The 21713-nt window shown below is 43.1% G+C and overlaps 1 long non-coding RNA gene across 1 annotated transcript; it reads right to left on the bottom strand.

Moving 5' to 3' along the window:
• Positions 1-904: 904 nt before the first annotated feature.
• LOC123826456 lies at positions 905-20883 on the bottom strand. Its single transcript, XR_006787040.1, has 3 exons — positions 20773-20883; positions 18433-18551; positions 905-983 (listed from the first exon to the last, which is right to left on the bottom strand). It is a non-coding gene; the product is annotated as an uncharacterized LOC123826456 (long non-coding RNA).
• Between the last annotated feature and the right edge of the window lie 830 nt (positions 20884-21713).

Genomic DNA, 21713 nt, shown 5'->3' with positions numbered 1-21713 from the left:
AGATATGCACAGAGGCATTTTCTGTCCTCCTCTGTCCCGTCCCGTCCCCAGCATCACTATAAACCTTCTGTGTGCAGCTGCTCCACCAGCGTGAGTTACAGATGTGCTTTCTTATAATTCCAGGTGTCCAGCAGGTATATATAAACACATATACACCCACATTCACTACAGACACTCTCTCAAAGACTTAGAGTTCAGACCCCTGAGGAAATGGGCCAATAGTAAACCACAGGCCTCTTCGTCACTGTGCCCTCAGTGCCAATAACTGAACACCTTTGGAGTCAGCCAGCCCTGAGTAGGGATCAGAGCTCTGCCCCAGACTGTCAGTGTGACTGTGACCTCACTTTCTTACCTATCAAACAGGAATAATGACAACTTCTTAGAGTGGTTATAAAAATTAAATGAGTTGATATATACGAACCTCTTGAAATAACCCTTAGTTCAAAGTACAACTTAATTCTGTTTTGAAATATAACTAAACCCCTTTAGAAATGAGGGAGAAGGTGGTGGTGGGAATAAATTACATATTCCTTCCATTCCTTCATTCATTCAGCAAGGGCTGTTGGAGCACGTGTTGTTTTCAGCAGGTACCTGGTGCTAAAGCTGCTCTGGTGAATAAGACACAAGCTGATGATTTATAGACAATTAGAGCAGTCACAAAATCACTTCCTGTGGGCCTACTGAGTTTCCTTCATTGTAACATCACAAATTACATGCATTATCTCCTTATCAGAAGCAATGAGAGGTAGCTACTAGTGTTAGTCTCATTTTTGTGGATGAGGAAACTGAGTCAAAAAGGGTGACTTGCCCAAGGCCACGTGGCAAGTGACTGACCCTGAATACAAACCCAACTCTTTCTGCCCCAGTGTCCACGCTGTTCTGCGGGGATTTTTACAAGGTGCTCTGGGAGCTCGGAGGGCAGAACATCCCGGCATCGTGAAGCTCAGTCAGCCTCCTGAAGGAAGTGGCATCTAAGCAGGAACCTGGAAAGTAAGCAGGAATTAGGACGAGGAATGGGAGGGAGGAAGGTGAAGAATATTTGAGGAAAGAAAATGGTGTTTCTGAAGTGGTGGAGATGTGAGAAAGTGCAGCATCATTGACAGAAATCATTCAGCAGCCAAAGCCCTCTCCATGAAGGTCATTGTAAAGCAGGCAAGGGAGTCTGCTCTTCATCCTGAAGTCAGGAGAGGAACTTCATCGTTGGAAGTAGGGAAGTAAGGTGAGCAGACAGGATCACTGGGAATGCAGGGTGGGAAATGGGTTGAAAGGAAGCAAACCTGGGCTTGGGAGAGCAATTAGGAAGTCACACTTAAATGCATGCAAGCGGCATGGGGGCCTGGATGGAATAGCAGCCATGAGGATGTACAGACATGGACCAGCTAGAGCAAAATTTAGGGGACAGAACAAAAGGACTTGGTGGTTGATCAAACATGACAACTAGTATTCATCTTTGAAGCCCATGCCTGAAGCTTCTCGAAGGTCCACATGCCTATAAATTTGTCTCATTTCCACCACTCCCCCTCCTAATGCAATATGGGAAGGGAGAATAAAAGGTTAATATTATGATAATATTCTGGTGGCTACTAGATGTGAGAAGAAACAACAGGATATTAATTTTATTAATGATGATGCTCAAGGCACAATCTCCACTGGACCCTTTCCTGCTTGGAAGGATGACATGGGAACCAAGTCATGCAGGTCCCTCAGGGGATGAGCTGGATGAGGACCTACAGGGATATCCCTGACTGGGATATCCTGCTGTCCCATCACCCAGCCACACTGGCCTCCACAACCACAGTGTGCCTGGGATTTCCCCAAAGCAGAGGCTGCTGCAACCAGCTCCCCAGGGGTGCTAGAGGCTGCACTCCAGCTGCTCAGGGCTGCGGAGCCCACCCAGCTGCACCCAGAGAGCCTTCAGCAGCTGCCATGGAACAAAGATTGCAGCATGCGAGGAGTGAGGCTGTGGTGGGACCAAAAATGGCGTCCGGAATGTCCACGAGGACAATGGGATAGAAAAGACACTGAGGAACAGGATGGGAAGGAGATGCTGCCTCAGCTTTGGGTGAGTTGCGCTTCAGGTTTACCACTGGGACCTGTGTGGGGCTGCACTGAACTAAAACCCAACTACAGCAGCTCAGCTAAATAGAAGTTTGTTTCTCTCAAGGAACAAGAAGCCCAAAAGAAGGCAACTTAGGACTTGCACAGCTGCTCAAGGTTGTCACCCAGGAACCGGGCCCTGCAGTGTCCCGCTCCCAGGTCCTCACTGGTGGCTTTTGGCCTCGTGCTCATGATTTGGTCCTGTACCTACAGGCATTTTTCCTGACTTGGAAGCAGAAAGGAAGCTTGGAAGTCGGAAGAATAAAAGACACATGTCAAAGGACTCTGTCTCTTTTTAATTAGGAAACATATTTCCCAGAAGTCCTCCCCCACAGATTTCCACTTGGCCAAAACTAGGTCATGTGACCACCCCAAGCTGCAGGAATCATGTAGGTGAGTATTTCTAAGCAAGAACAAATCAGGGCGTTGCAAGCAAGAAGAAATCAGATATTGGATAAGCAACTGCAGTATCAGCACAGGCCCTCACACAACTCAAACTCACCCTCCCCAAAGTTGACTGCAGGTATGCGGTTGTCCTGCTGCACATGTATTTGGTATGGGAGTCAGAAGCTGAGGACAGAGCTCAGCTCTAGAACTTAAGTCTTTCACTGTCTGAGATCACAGCCTCATTCCTGCTTGTATTTGTAGTCGTCTCAAACCCATAGGCAGTTTTTGACAAACGTAGTATATCCTATTGCAATTTCTGGAAATGCATAATGCCTACTAGTATATGAAAGGCTCTCAGAAATTTTCAGTAGAAGCCTGTTTGACTATATTTAACCCAACATTTCTCCAACAGCTTTGGAAATGTTGTTGTAAGCCAGTAACTTGAGAGTATCTATTTTAGTTCTTGTTGGCCATGTAGTTCACTAAAAATTAAGCTGTTAGCCGGGTATAAGAATCATGAGATCTCCACCCCATGTAACAGGAAGCTCAAGGCCCATTTGCTGGGCGTGCAGCCTGTGCAGCCACGCAAGGCCTGCCTTGTGCTTAGAAGTGCCCCACCCTTGGGCTCATGCTCCACTTGGCCATCCTGAAATTAATTTTTGAACAAGGAGCTCCACATTTTTATTTTGCAGTGAGCCCAGCAAGCTTTATAACTGGTCTCCGACCAGATATACATGATTCATACTTTTACCTTTTTTCCTATTTCAGAAGCAGCAGTCACAGGTTAGTTTAAATATGTTTGCCCTTCTTGCTGACATGCATAATCATATGAAAATGCTAAAGCAGCCCTGGCTGGTGTAGTTCAGTGGAATGAGCATGGGCCTGCAAACCAAAGGGTCTCTGGTTTGATTCCCAGCCAGTGCACATACCTGGGTTTCAGGCCATGTCCCCAGTGGGGACGCACAAGAGGCAACCACACATTGATGTTTCTCTCCTTCTCTTTCTCCCTCCCTTCTCCTCTGTCTAAAAATAAATGAATAAAATCTTTAAAAAAATAAAATGGTAAATAGAGAAGTGTTCTCTCATCTCAACACCCTTTCCCCACTCATGGTGGGTGAGGAGAGAGTTATGTATCAAATTAGTATCAAATGTAGTGAAAAAAAGAAATTAGCTTCACTTGAAGAAGAATTTAAAGTAAACCATTTTTAAAACAGCAAAACAATTAACACATAACATATAACATATAACACAATACACGGACTATAGCAGGGACTGGTTGGCTGATCGATTGAAATAGTGGTTGATGAATGAATGAATTTGACAAAGTTCATCCAAAAGTTAGAGATACTCTCTAGGCAGCCAGAGCCAAGACCAAGGCACCCATTGCAAACTGATGATACTCAAGGTCTACTTTTCTATGGCTAATTGATTTTTTTGTCAATTTGCGGGGGAGGGCGTTGAAACTTAAACAAATGCTAGAGTAGGAGCTACTCAGGTGACCGCAAAGGATACACACAGGCAGCAAGCACCAATCTAAGCAGTACTCCATGCTGAAGGAAACACCTAAAAATGGGAACAAAACTCACACAGATCAAGGTCAGAGATCTTCTCAATTAGAACTTTTTGTTGGCATCTCTGGATGTTGACAAGAATGATATGATGGTAAAAGCAAGAAACAGAAATAATAAAGGAGACAATTTCTTTAGCCGTGGGTCCAGACAAATAAGTGGTTTTTAATGTATTTTTCCCCATCCTACCACTTTCATCCTGAACTCTATTTATATGACCCCTTATCACCACAACCCCCATGAATGGAAGGCAAACAGCCATCCCAAGGGGTAAAAAAGAGCGGCGTCTTCCACAAAGCACACTGCATGAATCAATGTACCTCTCTATGCAGGACAGTCCATGTCTAACTTTCTTTGACTTTGACCCACTTCATAAAGCACAGCACAAACTTAATTCTTCAGTCAAGGAATGGAGAAGGGTGAGCTTATGGTCTAGTAGCACCTTCTCCCCAGCCGAGAAGGAGCCTTCCCTAGCTGTAGCCTGCGGTGTGAAATGAGCACATTCTTTGTAGGTATGCGTAGTTATTCTTGTGCTGCAGTCAGCCGCTTTGCACACGGTCCTTTCTGCACACGATGCCTCACTGCCATCGACGCCTTTGCACTCGTCCCTCTTCTCTTCATTTTGAGATCAGAAATGCTTTTCTGTTCCCACAAGCAAGCATAGCTAGTATCATAGTTTAGCTGTTGAGAGATGTTGGGGTCATTTAGATGATAGTCTGGTGTCATTGGGAACAGCACTGAAAAAGTATAATTGCCTATGAGATGCAAGAAACAGGCTTTCGTACATTTAAAAGGGGGAAGTTAAGCCCAAAGGAAAAAGCAATGAGGTTTGTATACTAGCAGAAAAAGGGAAGGAGATTCTTTTTCATTGTTTTCATGTAAGATTCGAGATGAGGAGCCAACAGGGTATCGACCTTTTTGTTGCAAGGAAAGAGCTGGCATTTAGATTCCTTTTCTGAATCAGGAGCTGGGTCTTTCATGTCTTTACTCTCCACAGTGATTTGCTGGTGGTGGATGTTTGGCAATTCTTGTCGGTTATTTGATGGGCAGTTGAGTACCTAGGTAGATCAGTGGATTTATATTCAGCAAATTCCTCTCTCTTCTTCTTCAGCATTAGAGTGATAGCAGACTAAAGGGATCTGCTTGCCTTCACACCTCAGAGCCCAAGAAGACACCAACAGAAGTTTGCAGCAAAGAAGGTAAGGGGTTTTTTTGGAAGTGGCCTACGCCTGGAGGCAGGTGAGCTAATGCTCAAAGACCTGGCTCCCCATGGCTTCCAGGGGGTGGGTTATATAGGGGGAAAATCAGTAATCGTGAGACTAAAGGGATTAGAGTCGTGGTCAGAGTTGTGGTCTCAACTGATTGGTCAGCACTAGGTAGGGATAGTTGATCACTGCATCTGGTCCTGATGTCAGCCATGGTGTCGTTTTGTGTGGTTTTGTTTTTCTGGGCCTGGAGCTGAAACTCAACTGAGGCCTAGATGTCATCTCTTGTTTGACTGGAATTCTGTCTCTGGACTCAACAGACCCGAGGCTTTGTCCCTAACATTATTTGATTCTGACCAGAACCTCATTGTCCTGAGGGCTTAATGATTAAGGGAGTAGATGTGCAAGGGAGAAGGAGGCAGGTGAGTCAGAGGGCTGGGTGAGGCCAGTTTGAGTCACAAGGAAAGAAAGGAGAAAGGTCGTAGTAAAGAAATGAAGTCTCTACGCAGTTACCAGAACAGTCTTTTTTTCCGCTCTTGGTCTCTGTCACATGATGCCTCACCCAGGCCCTGACCTCAGTAACAGTTGAACTGTTCCTCCACAGGGGCCTGGCCCTGAGTGGGCCTTCCTAGGGCCAGCTGGTAGTGTGTGGGTTCTTGACTTCATGTAGGAAAGATTTCACAACACGAGTCCAGGTGACTACAAGGTTACATTCATTAAAGCTGGGGACAGTGAAACAGGGAAGGGCTCAGCATGAAAGAAGCAACAGGAGAGCCTTGGGCTGGGCTGCCTTAGATCTCCAGGAAGTCAGAGAAGAGGGGCCCTGGACATGGGTTCAGAAGACTAGCCTGGGATGAGTTGCCACTGCCCATTGCTTCCTGACTGCAAGTCTTGTGGGGTCTTGGAGGGTTTTGGAGATGCAAGCCTGGGGGAGAAGAACTGAGTGAAGACGAGGGGGAAGCTTAAGTGAGTCCTTTGTCTTGAGGCTTTTATCTCTCTCTTGAAGGTGGGAACTTAGGGGAGGTCTCAGGGGACGGTTTCAACGGAATACTCCTCAGCTTTTCCAGGTGTGCCTTTTCCAGGGTCTGGTCTCCGCTGATGGTCAGCACCAAGGGGTCATTCGTCACTGCAACTGGTCCTGGCCTAGCACTCCCGGTTTTGCTGGTTTTTCTGGGCCTGGAGCTGAAATGCAGCTGAGGCCTAGATGTTATCTTCAGGGAGGCGATCTTCTGTATCTGGCTGTAAAATGCTCGGCCATGTGTTCAGCTGTCTGTTTCCCTATTCCACTTGCCACGGGATTCTCCTAGCTTCTCACTATGCTGCCTCAGAATCAGCATGCGTGTTCTCCTATTAGTACCATAAAGGGCCATTCTCCTCCAGAGGATGAATGTGGGTCTAAGCTTCCTGTTTTTTTACTAGATTGTAAGCTCCCCTGTCTTCTGGATCTTAGTCCCGCTCCACCCTTGCCCTTCAGCCCGTCCCTCCCTGGCCACATTCAATAAATATTGATGGTGTCAGATCGGCGAATTTAAGCAAATTAAACAATTAATTCAATGTTTAAATTAAACATGCTTTTGAAAACGAACTCTTAGCCCTGGCTGGTGTAGCTCAGTGGACTGAGCGTGGGCTGCAAACCAAAGTGTCGCAGGTTAGATTCCTAGTCAGGGTACATGCCTGGGTTGCAGGCCATAACCCCCAGCAACCGCACATTGATGTTTCTCTCTCTCTATCTCCCTCCCTTCCCTCTCTAAAAGTAAATAAATAAAATCTTTTAAAAAAAAGAAAATGAACTCTTCTTTAAGTAGTGTTTCTATAAAAGAAGATAAATGTTTGCCAAAAGTAATAAATGTCTTAAATAGCTATTTACCTAAACACTGAAGAAATCTTTTTTGTACTTAAAATTGAAGCCTACATTTAGTTTCCAGTCCAATGAGATAATCTGTCACAACTTTTTAAAAAGGCATCCAATTTTCCAAGCTTTTTAGTTTTTCCTTTTCTCATTGAAAATGATAAGAAAAATATGTACAACTTAATGAATATATAATTATCTCTAAATTATAATGTGATTTACTTTCTGTGGTTTGAAGCATTTGCGTCTCTTTTGTTTCGGTCTCTTCCTGTGTGAACAACCAGACCCATTGTGCCAGATTTGTCTCAAAGCACAGAGACTATCAGGGGTCATTTTAAAGCGTCTTTCCTTCCCACAGGCCTTTTCAGAAAGGACCTCTTTACCAGTTCCTTCTTTCCAAAGTTTTAGGAGAGCACAAGTCTAAAAAAAAGAAAGAAAGAAAGAAATATACAGTATAGCTTTCTGTCTGAGATTTAGAGAAGACGGGCAAAAGTTAACAAAAATAGAAAGAAATTTAACTCATTGCACTTGATGGAAAGCAATTTTCAAGTAGTGTGCTGTTACAAAGATAACTTTATCCAAGCATTTATTTAATAGTTAATTAGCAGCATCTCTTAAAAGATTTCCGCAGTGTAGAAAACACCAGACCATAATCCTAGCTGATAATATCAAACTGATGAGCAAAGACACAGCACCTACATTTTCAGCTGATAATGTGGCAAAGATCATGAAATTCTGCAAAACTCAATCTAAAGTGAGTGATAAATCGCACAAATACCAGCTAACGGATAATGAGATCCCATCCTAATGTTGATAATGTGCAGTGTAAGTGTTTCCTGTTTTTTAAATAGGATATCTTTGACCATTTAAACAAGTCTTTAGCACCAAGCATCCACAGGCATGAGTGTATTAAAAAAGCCATTTTGTGTATGCCGCTTGGAGGTAATGAGAAAGTGCTTCTCGATGGGACACGCATAAGAGGAGACATCAATGTCTTATTAATAGGTAAGAGCACGCTGAGTTAATAGTGCGTTGATAACTTATTTTTATTCTCCCCTCCTCACCACGCTTGTATGACTCAGTGATGTAATATTAGCAAGAAAACAAAAAGCCAAACTAGCACAATTACTGTGTCATCATTTTCTTGTATTAAAATGTGTTTGCCTTTTATTAGAAACATTTTTTATCCTTGGAAACATCATTTGACCTTTTCACAAATATTCTGTATCTGATACATCAACCACCAACCCCAAACTCCTCACTCATCTCCTTACTCTCCCTCTTTTACCTAGCCCTAAGTTCCAACTTTGGTCTACTCAAAAATTCAATAAACACTACAAAAAATCTGACTATTGTCTAAATCTCCTTTTAGGATAGGCTATGCCTATCTCTTCATTTTACCCTTGGAACAAAGGCCAAGTGGAGTTTGAGCAAAGCTTCCATCTGTCCAAGAACTTACAATTGGCAATCTTTACCCACCACTTACTCCGTCCCTCTTAATGCTGGGCACTCGGGGAAATTAGAAATTACATGAGACATGATGCTGATGCTGCCTTTCTGTCTAACTGTGGAGATGAAACAAATATATTTGTTGAACTTGCATTTATTAAATATTTCCCCCATGCCAGGGATTGCCAGCCACAGACATAACCAAAAAATGGAAGACACAAAGTGTTGATAGGGGACTCAAGAGTTGGAAAATTTTAGTGTAAATAGTAGCTAATAAGCATAGTAATCAATGCATGTAAAAGCTACTATTCCAGGAACTGAAGGGATGACCCACCCTGACTCCAAGAGACCATAAGCAGTTCTACCTTTGTGCCTCTGGACTGCAAGCAATTCAAGATGGGTGTGAGCCATTATTCCCGGGTGAGATGACCACCGCCCAGGACACAGCTAACGACCACCACCCAGGGAGAGAATACTGCAGTTTTCTTAATCCAATTAACCTTTCCCTGAATTCCAAACCCCTTACCTACACTTTGTTCTCCTTATACAAGGGCCATTTTAAAATGGGATTTAGGATGGTCTGTTAGGGTATGAACCCACCACCTTCTCAGATCCCCAGCCATCTGAATAAAGCGCCCATAAAGATTCGCTCCCTGTCTCTGCTTATTGTGCTGGGTGTGAAACAGGCAGAACCAACGCAGTTTTTCTGGTTTCAGTTTGTCCTCAGGAACTGAGAGAAAAGAACAAGAGATAGGTGTGTAAAGAAATCAATGTATCCGATGCTCTAGGCTCTATGACACAGTATACACATCCAATATATATCAGATGCTGAGAGCACGCCCACAGAAAGTACCAGAAGGAGTTTCAGAGAAGGAAGATAGCAAACAGGTGGGAACAGTGCAGAAGTTCCCAAGACTAGGACTTTAGCCTTCAGCACTTCCTCTGAATGCTCATCTCAAGAACTCACTCAGGAATATTCCAAAGAATACCTGCTTCCAAGGTGTTTTTCAGTATCTTCTGTGTTCAGTGCTGTAACTTGTTCACATTTCCACTGAACTGTCACCTTCAAGAGATTGAAGCCCGACTTCCCAAAACAGAGTAGCCGCCCAGTCATTCTCTTTTATATAAACTTTGCCTAACATTTGTCAAACTTTACCATTTTCTTAATGGTTTTGCATATTGCCTGTAAGCTCAAGGGAAGCCAGAACTTTGTTCTGTTCCCTGCTGTATCCCCAAGCCCAGAACAGTGCCTGGGACATAGAAGGTGCTCAATGATAGTTTGAATGGACAGATGATAAATTCAGAGGGTATTCTCAAATAAGCCTGTGGCCAGACCACTTTCCCCTTCTTGAATCTTCACATTCCACCCACTTTCCCCCGCCCATATTAGTCCTGAATCAATATCTAGTAACACTCCCCAGGGGAAGGAGTGTCACAGGATGCTCATCACACTCTCATATACACGCCCCAATAGGCCCTGGTGACTTGACAAGAATCAGGGCAGAACCAGGCCTATGGCAACCATGAAACTTGAGCTAAGTCTACACAAATAGCAAGTTATAATAATAAAAAATCTTAAATAGTAAATAATATAAACTATGTGAGAAAATAAATTCTGGATTATCAAAAAGTGTCCTTTGTTACAAGTTTATGGTTATTTGGCTCAAATTTCATGAAGACGTAAAACTTTGGGTGATGTGTTTTGCCCATTTTCTAACACTGTATGTCAAACAGAAGGACTGCCATTCTGAGAAAAGGGAAAATGGCACAATTATATTTGACAGACAAGTGAAAAATGTACCCTGAATATTATTTAGGTCTTACCGCTAATAATAATGATCCAAATCTGATATTGTCTCTATCTACTTTAAAACTTCTCTATAAAAAAAAAAATAATTCTTTGAAAGGCACTGTTATCTTTTCCCATGCCTTGAATTGTGCTAATCTATTCCACTCCATTCCAGGAATACTTACTGAGTGCTTCCAAGCATTTGGGTGAGAGGGGTGGTTAGGAATGTTGTAAAGACGAACAGGAACCTCAGCATGCTAAAACCCAGTGTCTTGCCATGTGTTCTTGAACATTTTAATCCAACACCCCATATTTCAAAAGAGCATGCCTCTCTCCATTTTGTGTTTTCGGTATTCTGACTAGGGATCAAGTCGGAGAAAGCTGCACTGCTGTCACAGAAGCACTCGACCCGTGTGGGCTCCCCCACCCCCCAGGCCACCCCGTTCTGGTGCTCCTGGTTGCCTCCTCTACAGGAAAATCAGCAGAGCATCTGTTGCACTGAGCTCAAACACAAAAACGTCCTCTGCTGCGGTAGGAGATAACAGCCACAGAAGGCTGAAAATTCAAATAAAAGAGACAGAGGACTGCAGATTGTTCAAATTAGCCACATTAAAGCCAGAGGAACAGCCAGTCATTTAGCTGTTAAATTAGACTCCGGCTGCTGCTGATTTGAGAGGACAGATGACTGAATGACAAGTGTTAATAAACCCCGGAAAAGGTACAAAGTGAGCCACGGGGAAGCAAAAAATGCAGAGCAGATGGACTATTGGATTTGAACAGAAGGGGAAAAATGGAATTTTTAGGCTGTGTTTTTTAAAAAGATAGCAATTACCCATGTTTCTACAGATGTACTCCTTTTGTTTCTGAAGGATTTCTAAGTGCTTCTGCTTCAGTTTGCTGTCAAAAAAGAAGGGGTGGGGGCTTCTGTTAAATGATACTGTTAAATGATGCTGTTAAAAGAATCCCATGGAAAAGAACATTGGACGTTTTCCATAGACCTCAGAAAGTATTGTCTCCTCACATGTTGAGTTACATCCATTGGCATTTTATAAGACTCCAAACCTACATACAGGCCGATGAAATTAGTCAGTCATTTCACGTAGCCTATTTCTAGAATGCTGAGCTACAAAAGAACTATTCATTCACTACCATGTGGAAATGAATTATCTAGGTGATGAACCTAATCATCTTAAGAACCAAAACTTTTTCATTTGAAACTATTTGTTGAATGAATGTATGAATGAATGAATGAATGAGTGAATGGGCAGATGAAATGGGTTGTGTAATTGCATTTAGTAGTAGACATTGAAAATAATTTTTTGGTGAACTATTAAACATAAGTTATACTGCAGTGCCATTATACAAGTCACCCTGGGGAGCTGAAATGTGAGTTGGGACTGAAGCTTCACTGAAGCAGTCCCCACCTGTGGAATCAGACATAATGGCACAAGTATAGCTGGCCAGTGGGATGGGTCAACCAAGAGACTGTCATTGATGCCACTGAGGCACCTGCTGAGGAAGCACCCTACAGAAGCCTAGGAATGGTTAAAAAAAAACAGTATCAGGTTTCTGGGAGGCAAAGTAGAATTTTGAGATCTGCACACCATGAGTGAGTCTCGTACTTTTCCTCTAGGCAGCTGTCAGGAACTCATACCAAAGTCCTAGGGACACAGTGAAATGCACAGGGGGAAAAAAACACAAAGAATTATCCTTCTCTAACATCCCTATGAAACTGTGGTCACCCTGCCACACAGTCCAGCTTGCTCTCAGGGAACGCAGGACAGCTCTAGCATTGTGGGCAACATGGAGCTGGTAAGGGTGAGAGGAAGCAGACCTTCGCCCTGAGCGCAGCTGCGGCAGCATAGCAACCAACCCTCTGTTAAAGGACATCCTTGTGACAGCCATCCGACTTGGCATGGCATCACAGCTTAGCCACCATACCCCAGCTGCACCACAACCTACAGGCACTGATAACAGCACCAAAGAGGGATCCAGGCAATCACTCAGTAGAGGCTGGCTGAGCACAGTGTGTTCCACCCTGGGCTAGGCCCCAGTGTTACGATGACAAACAAGACACACACAGTCTCTGCCTTCATGGCACTTACGTTCCAGAAGAGACCTGGCAGGTTTAGAAGTTTCCTAGGGCTGCCATAATAAAGAACTTCAAAGTGAGTAACTTAAACAACAGAATATATTGGCTCACAGTTTTGGAGGCCGGAAGTCCAAGGTCAAGGTGCCAGCAGGGTTGCTTCTTCCTGAGAGCTATGAGAAGGAATCTGTTTCCCTCGTGCAAGTGGTTTGCTGCAATCTTTGGAGGCCTTCGTACATAGAAGCATCACCCGGATCTCCACCTTCATCTTCACAAGACATTTTCCCTGTGTGTATATCTGCGTTCAATTTTCCCTTTTTATAAAGACATCAGTCATACTGAATTAAGATTTCATCCTATTCCAGTGAGGCCTCATTTTAATGAATTTCTACAAGGACCCTATTTCCAAATAAAGTCTCATGCTGAGGTACTGGGGTTAGGATTTCAACATACGAATTTGGAAGACACAGCCCAGCCTGTAACAGTAGGAGAGACTCTGAGGGAGCAGAACTGGAAAGGGGCTGAGGGGGGCGAGGGGGTGAAGCCATACGCAGCTGAGCTCATACAAGAAAACCCCTGGAGACACACAGAATCTACTGTGCCGGCCTTCTAGGGTGGTGGGAGTTTGTTTCTACAGACGCAGTGGAGGAAAAAGACAGAAAAATACTATTTATTACTTTAAGTTTTTCTTTTCCAGTTTTACTGAAACATAACTGACATGTCACATTGCATAAATTAAGATATACAACACAATAGTTTGATACACGCTTATTTTGGGAAATGATTACCACAATACAGTTAGTTAGCACCCCATCACCATCGCCTCACACAATTACCTTTCTGTGTGTGGTGAGAGCATTTAAAATGTACTCTCTTAGCAACATTAATAGATTATTATAAACTATAGTATCATGCTGTACATTACATCCCCAGAACTTACTTATCTTATAACCGGAAGTTTGTACTTGTTGACCAAAATCTTCCTGTTTCCCTCACCCCACACCCTTTGCCACCACCATTCTACTCTGCTAGAATTCCCAAATCCACCTCTGTCAGCCATGTTCATCTAAGCCTTCCCTTCAACCTTGGGCTCCCAAGGAACTTGCTACAAAAAAATAGCAAGTAAGAAAATACCTTTAAAAAAACTTTTTAAATCCTCACCCAAAGATATATTTATTGATTTAAGAAAGAGAGAGAGGAACATTGACCAGTTGCCTCCCACATGTGCCCTGACTGGGGATCAAACCCACAACCTAGGTATATGCCCTGAGCAAGAATGGAACCCACAACCTTTTGGTGTACATGACAACACTCCAACCAACTGAGCCATCCGACCAAGATGAAAGTACCATTATGATAGAACTGAGTTAGTGGCAGGTGTCCCAGTATATCCCTGTGATGAATCTAGGCTAGAGCATACAACTTGGGCTTCCCAGCTAAAAGCCTGAACCCAAAACCTGAGACAATAGCACACTCTAGCCAGGTGCAAGGTATGGCAATGCAGTGAGCTGCACCTTCGTGTGTGTGTGTGTGTGTGTAGAGAAGAGAGACCTAGCAGACCCTGAGTCCACTTAGCCAAGGGCATAGAAGAAGCTTAGACCTGGAGGCAGGGAGGCAGAGAGGTGAGGTGAGGGCAGAATTACCCCTCAGTGTGTCACATTGCGTCTGTTTTGTCATAGATTGATTCTAGAATTTATGAACAATAAAGTAGACTTTCCTGGGCAATTTAGCTTTTTAACCCAGTACTATAATGTTCTGGCTTTCATTACTTTCTAAAATGTTGCAAATATGATAGAACAATGTCATGTAGATGTATACATATTTGTAAATGCATATCGAGTCCTTTAGTCCTCTAGGTAACTATCAAATTGTCGAGTTCTATTTTCTATTTTGTTATAACTTACATTGATAGTGCATCAATGATGCATAAATGTATGTATTATATTTAGTTAGGAATGATTATCATCCTTATATTCTCAACTGCGAATATTACATACCTGTCCACTTATTATTGTCCTATTTTATTTTTCATGTGAGGATTTTATGATTTTCTTAAATGTCATGTGTCCTGAGTTAATTCTCAGTTATCTGATAGTTATACAAAAAAGGAACTTTCGTTATCATTGAATAGTTTAGCATTATGGCATGCTCATGTAAAATAATAAATGTTATACATTTATTTTATGTATACAATTAGAAGAATTTATATTACCTCTGATAATTTTTGATAGATTCCTTTAAATTTTCCAATGACAGACTAATAAAACCTACAAAATTCAAATGTTTACTTTTTTTAGTTCTTCATAATCATTTTTTCTCCTCAAGTATCATTAAAATTTTTCAATAAGTGAGGCTTTTTTTTCTGTCTAATAAGGCTATTCCCAATACTCAATTAAACAATTTTTTCATTTTAACAAATCTTAATATACACCGTTTCTAAGATTAAATGGAAAGAACATGTGATCAAGTATAAGAAATTCAAATGCTAAATATTATAGCAGTTTCATGCTTTTTAATGGAGTAGAAAAAAGATCTCTAATGAATAACTGTTTAGGACATACCTGAGGAATCACCAACTTTGGGGGACTATTAACTACTTTCTCTTTATCTGAAGTTTTCAAGAATCACACAGCCTGTGAAGGGGTGGTGGAGTGGAGGGGCTTCTGGGGGTAAGGGCTGCAAGTCTCCGGCAAAAGGAGGGGTGGCAGGAAATTACCCTCCTGACTCTCTCCCCAGTGCCTGTTTTGCTTTGTTGTTATCCAAATAGAAAAGAGGATAATCAATGAGTCTAGTTTTATGGTCAACTGGTGGAAGACGGAATCTGGCTTCTAGCATAACTGCTTGAAAAACACAATCTTATCTTTTCCAGCATCAGTGGGCACGTAATAGAGTGGGACCCAATTCTCGGCGATTTCCCAGCCGCTGTGTTTCCACCCCTTCCTTGGCCACAGGGGTGCGCACTTGAGCCACCCTGAGCCAATCAGAACCCCTTCCCCTGGCCACAGGCATTGGCACAGAACCTAAGGTGCTGGCAATCGAACTCCTTCTCCACAATGCTTCCAAATGAAGCCGGAGGCAGAAAGCACCCCGTCCCATCTGTGGCAGAGCTGCTAGAACCTGAGTTTGAAGCGACCCTCGCCACAGAAGGGAACAAAGCCAACACACAGACAGAGGTGGAAACGGGAGAAGCGAGGACTAAAGGAAGTCCTGTTGGCTGCGAGTTTCTGATTCCTGTCATTCCTGGGCCTCCTTAATCAGCAAGCAGCCTTCCCAAGGTCCAAATGTCAAGCCAATAAAATCTTCACTTGCTTAGACAAACTTGTTATCCTCTTCACTTACAACCCAAGGAGTCCTAAATGATACAGCCAAAGGTCAAATTCCCACTCAGCTGTTTCCGGAGTTTATCTTCCTCACTGCTCTGACATTACACTTAGACGCCTATGACTAGCCGGCGGTGATTATGCTATCTTTAGGAACAACCGCGATTTCTTCCTCATTTCAAATAGATTGTGCCAGGTAGCGGTGGTTAAATGCATGGACTCTTGAGTCAGAAGGTCCTGGTCAAATCTCAGCTTGAATGTTTACTAGTAAGGAGATAAAAGCACAGTGGTGACAATTGGAGAAAGTGGTCTGTTTAAATGGGTCCTAGTGAATAGGGAATCCTTTCTGTGGGCTACCTGTAGGCTGTCATTGGTCAGTGGGCAGTCATAGCGTGGTCTCCAGAAAACATTCTCATTCTGTCACTCACAGCCATCATTCTTTAGCTTTTCCTTCTTCCCCTGTTCCTTCTTACACTGGCATTATAAATGACCCAAGAAGCTGTTACAGGGTAAAGCCAAGAGTGGGGACCCCGAATGGGCATTTGAAATGGGGTCCAGAACTCAAGGTGTCCGGGAGATTTTAAGGTGTCTTCACCCCTTTCCCCACAGGTGTGAGTTGGGGGAAGGGGCACACAGACCAAGAACATGCAGGGCAGCTTTGCAGCTAATCCATGGCATGGTCATTTAACATACCTATAGCCTTTGGCTGGTCACTTAGATATGCTAAATAGCTATGGCTAAGCTCAAGGCCGGGGGGATGGAAAGGGACCTCCCCCACAAGATGTGACTAGAGGGCAGGTCCCCCGAGTTACAGCGCCTGCGTGAGAGCTCAGAGAAGATTGGTTCCATGACATGGGGTCACATCTGCCCAGACCCACAATGGCAACCAGAAAAGCTGCAAAGGACAGCAGAGTTCTGGCATGTGAGGCCGATTGTAGGAGGAGTCAGAAATGGGGCTGCAGAGGAAGATTGGCGAGGGGATTTAAACCCAGACATGGCAGCCATTGAGGGAGAAGCATGCGGTTTTGGCTGAATGGGGACTCCCGTGGCCCTGGGAGAGAGGACCATGTGCCTTTGCCAGAGTGGGGACCCCCGCAGCTTTAGAAGGGGGAACTACCACCCAGTTTTAGCAGAGATCCCGGCAACACAGCTGAGGGAGCCAGGAACCCAGGGAGGTCTCCCAGTCAAGATGGAGTACTGACTGGGAATAACCAGAGGACTGCCTGGGCCGTGGACTTCTATTTCCTCTCCTGAGATACAGTACTCTGGACTGGGCAAAGGGGGAAGGAAGGACTGTGTCTGTCTGTGGGTGTTTTAAGGAACTTTAGGATTTTTAATGAAGACATTAGGTCACTACTTTAAGTCTGTATAGCATTAAATAAACATTTACTTTCCTTTTCACAAATCTCTGGCATTGAGAGACATCTTTCCTAGAGATGGCGGACATAACAGACCTGGGGGTTTCTTTCAGTAATAGTATATTGTCCCAGGCCCCCCCCCCCTTGTTTGTTCTGTAACAAAGCCATTACCAAGAGAAAGCCCAACATACAAGCAGTAGCAGCCAAAAGAAGACATAACTGGAAGGAAATCAAGAGCAGAAAATAGATAAGTTTCTTGGGATAATTAGAGTTTCCAAGGAGAGAAATGTATTCAGATCCTTTGTAACATTAACTACCATCCTCACAGTGGCTTTCAGAAGAGGCTATGAAAATTAATTCATGAAATGATGTTAAACTGTGGAGGCCAAGAACTCCCGGTGAGCAGGGGGCCTCTACGGCTCAGGCTGACAGATAAGCAGGTGCTTGTTGCACACTGCTGACAAGAAGGCTGCCTTATCAGTTAACACACTATCATCCTGACAATTCCATGTGTTCATTACTCGTGACAGTATTCCCAGGCGCCATCTAAAAGGAGGTGGTTCCTAATCCCAGCTCACTTGGAGTGTACCAAATCACTGTCATTAAGGTTTATGATGACTGAGTCATTTCCCAGAAAGGGGACACCTTTGACCTAAAGCTGTCCATACAAAAAAAAAAAATTAGTCTTCAGAACCTGGGGGTGATTTTTTATTTTGTTATATAATTATCAGAAAATGAGGACAAAAATTAAATGTTTTTATTGTGACCATTAGACTAAGAACACAAGTAAACTCAAAAAGATCACATAATATTTGAGAATACTTAGAAAAGGAAATGTTTTTTAAGAAGATAGTTAACAACACATTAGCTAAATGATACACACTTGAGGTAGTCATATGAAAGATGTACAAATGAGAGTCTGGTAAAAAAACTTCTCCTCACGGTTTAGATGTGCTAATGCAGTGATTAAACAACATGCTTTTCCTAAGCCTCTGAGAGGTCTGTGTGTACTGTGTATGTGCACTGTGTGCATCCTGTGTGTGGCTGGAAAGGGAGCAGGGAGAGGCTCTCAATACGTTGACTTTGGAATTGCATTTGCCGTCAGCTCTAGGACAGAAGGGCTTACTGAATTTCAGAACCTGGAACCCAGTTCTTAAGTCTTAGAGAGGTCAAGAGCAGTTAAAAGCAGAAACAAGTCAATGCCTTAGGTCTGAGGCCAAGTCCTTGGATTGTCAGATGAGTTAAGATCCTTGGTATAGCAAACTGCTCAGTTTGAGGAAGTTCTTTGTAGCCTCAGTCAAATTGTGAGGCAGACACTTACCTCATGTTCCCATACTAATGATCATGCTCATCATTTTGATGTGTTGTCGCGGAGGAGGGCTGCTTACACACCAACCAATTCTTGCACACTAGCTGGGTGTCCTGCAGTTCAACACAATTCTGGAGAGAGCATCAGATGCCACAGGTTAAGGATTCAATTCTACACACTGCCCTCTACTTAGACACCAGATGCAAGCCCAGGCTGTCATCTATGTTTCTGATCTACGGGCTTTGATCAGAGGTTCCAGTGACTGCCCCACCCCCACCCTGGGTTTAATTTGCTAGAGCAGCTCACCAAACTCAGAGAAACATTTTACTTACTAGAGCACTGGTTTACTATAAAAGAATATAGCTCTGCAACAGCCTGATGAAGAGATGCATAGGGCAGGGAATGGGGAAAGGGTATGGAGCTTCCATGCTCTCTCCTCACAAGCCACTTCCCCCGAATCTCCACATGTTCACCAACCCAGGTCTCTGTCCTTTTGGGTTTGTACGGCAGCTTCATTACCCCAGCGTGCTTGATTAAATTGTCCACCATTGGTTATTGATTCAACCTGCAGCCCCTCTTTCCCATCCCCAGAAATCAGAGGGTAGGACTGAAAGTTCCAACCCACTAATCTTGGTTGGTTTCCCTGGCAACCAACCCCCATCCATTGGTGCTTTCCAAAAGTCATCTCATGAGCAAAACACAAGACACCTTTAATGCTCTCACCACTTAGGAAATTCCAAGGGTTTAAGGGCTCTGTGGCAAGAACAGGAAGAACAAATATATATTTCTTATAACATATCACAACATCACATATGTTTACCAGTACAGTTGTGGTTTTTTCTGTTGACTCTGGGGGTGGAGATTTGGTCTGGTTTGGCTCTGCTTGGTAATTTATCACCTGAAAGACTTTATGTAAGGTCTGTATAGGACATACCGCCACCCACTCCTGAGGCACAGCCAGCCCCTCCGTTTGGAGGCACACCCTGCCTGCGACACCACAGGTACATGGCAGAGTAGGACAGGCACAGACTGAGGGCCACATTAACTCAGTTCTCATCTGCCAAATAAGGATAATATTACCTATCACAAAGGACTTTTTGAGGATTACACATACAAAACACCTCACACGGAGTCTAGAAATGAGTACAATGTCCCTCTAAAAAAAAATGTTAGTTTCCTTCTTCAGGCCAACATGAAGTTCAGTTCCCTTTTTCCTGATCTTGCTGATCTCCAAAGGCCCCAAAATCTTATGCACTATCCCCTTCCATGGCCCATCTCCACCCGTTGGTTTAGGGTGAGTGTTCAAATGGACAGCGATCAATGACATGTTTCCAGAGCAGCTTTTCCCCAGCCATCTGAGAGCTCTGAACAAAACTTCCTGTGATCAGTCACTCTAATGACATCAGGCCTTTACATCAGTTGTAAAGGCCGAGAGTTAATGTTATAGAAGGCTCCTAGTTTAATGTTTTTAGCAATCAGACTTGATTTCAATGGTGGAATTTGGTTTTATGTTAAAATTCTAGATGCCAGAGTATTATAGTTTGTCCTTCCTGTAGTCCATGTTCTTATTTAAATACAATTAGTGATATGGAAGATGATGTGAACAGAACCCTATTCTTTCCAGGCCCTAAGCAGTGATGTCCATAGAAATACGGGAATCTTAAAGTCATCCTGAGCCCTAAGGTTAAATAATGTCCAATCTCTCCCTGATATTTAAAGAAGCAGGTTAATTCATCAATACTCCTAGGTACCAAGAGGCCCAAAAGAGTGAATGAAAGAGTCCATGCTTTCCAGGAGTTTTTAACTACTAGAGCATGATTTGTGCACCGGGAAATTTTAAAACATGCAATACCTGACTATTTAGTCAGGGGCGCTGGCCTCTTTTTCTGCAGACTGTCAGTAAAAAATAACAACACCTGACACAACAATAGCCATTCAATGTGAATGAATCAAAATTATACCAATTTTTTGTCAGATCAGCAAAAAAATATAACATATTTTTGGTGTGCTACAGAATTTTAGTAATTTGTTTATGTGCCATGAGATGAAAAATGTTGAAAATCGCTGAGATAAGGTATGATTAAATTTTATGAAGAATGAAATTTTTTATTTGAAACAGCACAACATTAAATGTCAATGAAGTCTGTTTATTGCAAAATTTAAAATAATATGAAACATCTCAACTTTAAAATTCTTCAAGAACCTCATAATTTTAAAGCTAGTGGCCCACCTAAGTTGAAAACTGTGATTATTTTTCAGCCACAGGGCAGTGCCACTTCAGCTGGTTTCCAGAAATATACATTGTCCCCTGTCAGCCAAAGTCGGTGGGAGCAAATGGCATCGCAAACTTACAGTCAGAGACTTCACAAGTACATGGAACTTGACAACCGTGCAGCTATGGCGGACACGGCACCACGGAGCGGTGGCTCTGTCCCCTCATGTTACAGGGCTGACACATGCCACACAGGGCCCTATTCTCCACCCTGAAATAATGCTGATAATCCTTGAACTCCACCCACTAAGGGAGCAGCTAGTAAATTATTGCCTCAGGAAACTCACCTTAAATAATCACAGGGAGCAGGGACCGTGGGAAAAGTAACCACAGGGCAGTACCCCGGTGTGAGTCACGGTGGTGCCAGATCAGGGCAGGCCGAGAGGGCCCCACTTCTCCCCTCCCTCTGAAGATAACTGGGGGTGGGATGGGAGTTCTTCCATCACTGAAAAAGAGGGAACTTTTTGTAAATTGTTATGTGTGCTCCACTTATACCCTCAGGAAGAAACTATGAAACCAAAATTCATATACTATGAAAAAGCTTAATGTCTGAAACTAATGGGTAACTACAATATGAACCCAATATGGCTACACAATATTAGTGAATGGTATTTTGCTAAAGTATATGCATAGCTACTCAGTCCCTTATCCTTATAATATAGTCATATACTACATATGAATAATAACATTATTATCAATAAAAGAAATTTGGACCTAGAATAAAAAACATGAAATTCTAAAATATGTACCTTTATCTCAACGTGGAAATTCCTGATTATGGAGTAGTAACAGCTTGCCCATAATTTAATGGTATTCATCACCCAAGAACCACACTGTTAGCGACCAATAGGTTTGCAACACCACAAATCACCAACTTCATGAGTAGAAAACAAGATCAGCTGCTGAAGGGCTGAATTTTCTTAACCAGGATTTTTACTGTAAACAGCCATGAACAGGTATTGTGAGGAAAGGCTCATATACAATTGCTTTGGCTAATTAGACCATTATGAAAAGCTACTTT

The sequence above is a fragment of the Phyllostomus hastatus genome, unplaced genomic scaffold (assembly GCF_019186645.2).
Source record: "Phyllostomus hastatus isolate PE091 unplaced genomic scaffold, TTU_PhHast_1.1 phas_contig_80, whole genome shotgun sequence".
Lineage (NCBI taxonomy): Eukaryota > Metazoa > Chordata > Mammalia > Chiroptera > Phyllostomidae > Phyllostomus > Phyllostomus hastatus.
Note: the sequence above shows the minus strand (reverse complement) of the source record. Positions and strands in the feature narration are given on the sequence as shown.